This window comes from Sapajus apella, unplaced genomic scaffold (genome assembly GCF_009761245.1).
Source record: "Sapajus apella isolate SASKATOON/1434 unplaced genomic scaffold, GSC_monkey_1.0 scaffold56, whole genome shotgun sequence".
NCBI lineage: Eukaryota > Metazoa > Chordata > Mammalia > Primates > Cebidae > Sapajus > Sapajus apella.
Window position 1 is genome coordinate 95,301 of NW_022436996.1, and position 5,389 is coordinate 100,689.

A 5,389-nucleotide genomic window follows, 5' to 3' on the forward strand; every position below is an offset into this window, starting at 1 on the left:
AAATGGAGATAGCATCAAACTAGTGGTCAAGGACTAACTCCTAAAAAAAGAAAAAAAAGCAACTTTTATCAAGGATTAATTTAATTTTTAAAACAAATACAATCTCAACTTGATAGTCTACCTGTGGTATAACTGTCAGGTAAAATACACATCTTTACAACTTGGTGGTCCCAAGCTAAAAAAAAAAAAAACCATTTCACAGAAAGGAAAGAAACAACATGACAACAGCTCAAGAAATACATAAACAAGCAAAATATATGGGGAAAGAGGAATGTTTAGTTTTGACTTAACTGAAGAAACCAAGAGGAAACTGGTCTACATATTGAAAATGTGCGTCCTGCAAAGTCAGGTGTCAATATTTGAGGAGGAATCTATATGACTTCAATTTCCCTATTTCCTGAAAAAAAGTGACATCTTTCAGCATTTATTCTTCATGGTTCACACACCTACTTCATTTGGCTCTATTCCTTACTCACTCTAGCCTTTACTTAAATGAGTCTGAAAAACTTGGAGATATAGCATAAGAAAAATAATCACACACAGAATGGGAAAAAAGTTTTGCAATCTCCCCATCTGACAAAGAGCTAATATCCAGAATCTTCAAAGAATTGAAACAGGTTTACAAGAAAAAAACAAACAAACCCATCCAAAAGTGGGCGAAGGATATGAACAGACACTTTTCAAAAGAAGGCATATGTGAAGCCAACAAACATATGAAAAATTGCTCATCATCACTGGTCATTAGAGAAATGCAAATCAAAACCACATTGAGATACCATCTCACGCCAGTTAGAATGGTGATCTTTAAAAAATCTGGAGACAGGCCAGGCACAGTGGCTCACGCCTGTAATCCCAGCACTTTGGGAGGCTGAGGCAGGCAGAGCATGAGGTCAAGAGATTGAGACCATCCTGGCCAACATAGTGAAACCCCATCTCTACTAAAATACAAAAATTAGCTAGGCATGGTGGTGCATGCCTGTAGTCCCAGCTACTCGGGAGGCTGAGGCAGGAGAATTGCTTGAACCCAGGAAGCAGAGGTTGCAGTTAGCAAAGATTGTGCCACTGCACTCCAGCCTGGTGCCTGGTGACAGAGCAAGACTTTGTCTCAAAAAAAAAAAAAAATCTGGAGACAACAGATGCTGGAGAGGATGTGAAGAAATAGGAACACTTTTACACTATTGATGGGAGTGTAAATTAGTTCAACCACTGTGGAAGACAGTGTGGCAATTCCTCAAGGACCTAGAAATAGAAATTCCATTTGACCCAGCAATCCCATTACTGGGTATATACCCAAAGGGCTGTAAATCATTCTATTATAAAGACATGTGCACATGCATGTTCTTTGCAGCACTGTTTACAATAGCAAAGACCTGGAACCAACCCAAATGACTATCAGTGATAGACTGAACAAAGAAAATGTGGCACATATACACCATGGAATACTATGCAGCCATAAAAAAGATGAGTTCATGTCCTTTGTAGGGACATGGCTGAACCTGGAAACCTTCATTCTCAGCAAACTGACACAAGAACAGAAAATCAAACACCGCATGTTCTCACTCACAGGCAGGTGTTGAACAATGAGAATACTTGGACACAGAGAGGGGAGCATCACACACTGGGGTCTGTTGGGGGGGCTATGGGAGGAATAGTGGGAGGGAGGGTGGGGGAGGGATAACGCGGGCAGAAATGTCAGGTATAGGTGATGGGGGGATGGTGACAGCAAACTACCTTGCCATGAATGTACCTATGCAACAATCTTGCATAATCTGCCCATGTACCCCAGAATCTAAAGTACAATTAAAAAAAAAAGAAAAAGAATCACACATAATATTCCCCTTTCTGTAGCTACTTTAGACCTGGGTTTGTTACTAGAAAATTCCTGAAGAAAATTTCAATGTAAGTCTGTGTTTTTGCTGAATCAAGTCCCCCCCCAACCCTCTGCTACCATTAATATTTAGAAAACACCCACTGTTTGGGTTAACAGCATTATTGGTGGTACCTATTATATAGACGGATAGCTGAACAAAGACTGTGTCTCAAAACCAGTGTTAAATCACTCTCAGGGTTGAGAAGAAAAAAAGGGAGTCTAAAATCACAACAAGTAAAGACATACATATTTAGGACCCTTGTCCTTCCAGATCCACGTTTCCTTCAGGGTCTTCATTGTTATAAATGTTCTCTGCCATTTGCCACACTTGCATAATATTGTCCTCTGATACAGAACAAATCATCCAAAGCTCATTGGGATTCCAGGAGAAATCAGATATCTTGGCAGCGTGACCACCATAAATAAACAGCAGCTCTGGTGGCCCATCTTCTGAATCTTCTGGGGATTGTTTTTCTCCAATTTTACTTAAATCCCAGACATTCAGTCTGCAATCAGTACCACTGGAAGCCAAAACAGTCTCATTGTGAGGTGACCACTGAACCTGGAATATTTCATCCCCATGTGATTCAAAGGTATGCAACTTAAGTTTCAGATTTCTGAGATCTCACAAGGCAACAGTCTTGTCAGCTGATCCTATGGCAAGAATGAACTCACTATAAGGATTGAAAAAGAGGCAGTTCACCTCAGCAGTGTGAGCATCAACTGAGTATCTTGGTTTGGAAGTATTGTTTGAAAGAGTATCCCAAATCATAACTTTCTGATCATCAGCAACTGACCCAAACAGAGACTCATGGAGCAGATGCCAGGAAGCCTCTACTACTGCTGTATGACCTGTAAAGATGGTAACCAAAACCTCCAAATTCTCCTTTCTCACTGTTGTAGTGACACATCAAACTGAGCATCTGCCAACTGCATCAACTCACTGAGGGCTCTGCTAGACCCAGGACTCGCTACACTTCAAAACCAGTAAGTTAATGCTTCTGAAGGGACTTCAGCTTTTCTGGCATAGAGTAAGTTAGATAAATGTAAGTTTTTGTTTGGCTATGTGTAATTAACCAAAAAAATATTTTAATAACACTGAGTTTTTTTTTTTTTTGGTCACAGTACATTTGTTTTTGATGCCTAAATGTCTCATGTGGTCCATTGGAGACATATTTTCAGCATATATGACTATGAAATACTGTTTATGTTTCCTTGGGGGTATGTCTCCAATGGTTTTGAAGTGTAGCGACGTGGGGGTAGAGGCCTGAGCAGAGCTGAGATGTTCTGCTAAGAAATTAGAGACATTTAGCAAGGCCTGGAGAAGTTGGAACTGGATGCAGGTGAGGTTTAGAAGCTAAGCTGATGGCCTGCAGGGTGGAGATGAGGGACGCAGAGAGCCCTGCTGCGGCAGCCCAGGAGAACCCACAGGCACGCCTCATTCTGTTGCACCTCCCTTTTTTGTGCCTCACAGGGCAGCGTTTCTCACAAATTGAAGGCGTGTAGCAACCCTGCATCAAGTGAGGCTATTGGTGCCATTTTTCCAACAGCCTGTGCTCACTTTGTGTTTCTGTGTCACATTTTGATAATTCCCATAATATTCCAATCTTTTTCATTATTATTACAAATGTTATGATAATCTGTGATGGTTGGTCTCTAATGGTACTATTATAATGGTTTTGGGGCACCATGAACCATGCCCATATGAGATGGCCAACTTAGTAAATGTTGTATGTTCCAATGGCCCCACCAACCAACCTTTCCTTCATCTCTCTCACTCTCCTTGGGCCTCCCAATTTCCTTAGACTCAGCAATATTTAAATTTGGCAAGTTAGTAACCCGACGATGGCCTCTAAGTGCTCACATGAAAGAAAAAACCATACCTCTCACTTTAAATCAAAAGCTAGAAATGATTAAGCTTAGTGAGGAAGCCATGTTGAAAGCCACAACAGACTGAGAGTGAGGACTCTTGTGAAAAAGGGTTAGCCAAGTTGTGAATGCAAAGGAAGTGTTCTTGAAAGAAAGCAAAAGTGCTGCTCCAGTGAACAAAGAAAAGATAAGAAAGCAAAACAGGCTAGTCCAGAGGTGATAGGCCAAACTCTCTTCAATTCTGTGAAATCTAAGAGAGGAAAGGAAGCTGCAGAATAAAGGTTGGAAGCTTGCAGAGGTTGGTTCAGGAGGTTTGAGGAAAGAAGCCATCTTCAAAACATAAAAGTGCAAAGTGAAGCTGTAGTAAGTTATCCAGAAGATGTAGCTAAGATCAGTGATGAAGGAGGCTACACTAGACAACAGATTTTCAATGTAGATGAAACAGAGTTCTTTTGGAACAAGATGCCACCTGGGGCTTTCACAGCTATAGAGGAGAAACCAATGCCTGGCTTCACAGCTTCAAAGAACAGGCTAACTCTTGCGAGGGGCTAATGCAGCTGGTGAGTTGAAGTTGAAGTTAGTGCTCACTTACTATTCCAAAAATAACTAGGGCCTTTAAGAATGATACTAAATCTACTCTACCTGTGCTCTATAAATGGAACAACAAAGCCTGGATGATAGCACATCTGTATACAGCATGGCTTACTGAATATTTTAAGTCCACTGTTGAGACCTACTGCCCCCCAAAAAATTCCTTTCAAAATATTACTGCTCATTGACAATGCACCTGGTCACCTAAGAGCTCTGATGGAGAATGAATGTTGTTCTCCTGCCAGCTGACATAACAACCATTCTTTGGCCCATGGAGTAATCTAAACTTTTGAGTCTTATCATTCAAGAGATACATTTCATAAATCTATAACTGCCATAGATAGTAATTCCTCAGCTAGATCTTGGCAAAGTAAATTGAAAACCTTTCAGAAAAAAATTCACCACTCTAGATGTCATTAAGAACATTTGGGATTCACAAGAGGAGGTCAAAATATCAACATTCACAGGAGTTTGGAAGAAGTTGATTCCAACTCTCATGGAGGACTATGAGGGATTCAAGACTTTAGTGGAGGAAGGAGCCACAGGTATGGTGGAAATAGCAAGAGAACCAGAGTTAGAAATGGAGCCTGAAGATGGGACTGAGTTGCTGCAATCTCATCATCAAACTTATCTGGATAAAAAGATGCTTCTTATGAGTAAGTAAAGAAAATGTCTTCTTAAGATGGAATCTACTCCATGTGAAAATGCTGTGAACATTGTTGAAACGACAACAGAAGATTCCGAATATTAAATACCTAGTTGATAAAGCAGCAGCAGGGGTTAGGAGATTGATTCTAATTTTGAAAGAAGTTCTACTGTGGATAAAATGTCATCAAACAGTATCATGATAGAGAAATGTTTTGTGAAAGGAAGAGTTAATCAATGTAGCAACTTCATTGTTGTTTTATTTTAAGAAATTGTCACAACCATCCCAGCCTTCAGCAACCCCCACCCTGATCAGTCTGCAGCCATCAACAGCAAGGCAAGACTCCTTCATTAGCAAAGAGATTTCAACTTGCTGACAGCTCAGATATCATTAGCATTTTTAGCAATAGTCTT

The 5,389-nt window shown here is 40.4% G+C and overlaps 1 pseudogene; it reads right to left on the minus strand.

Annotated features, from left to right (window-relative positions):
- Window positions 1-2,017: 2,017 nt before the first annotated feature.
- On the minus strand, window positions 2,018-2,670 carry LOC116528060 (annotated as a pseudogene).
- Window positions 2,671-5,389: the final 2,719 nt, after the last annotated feature.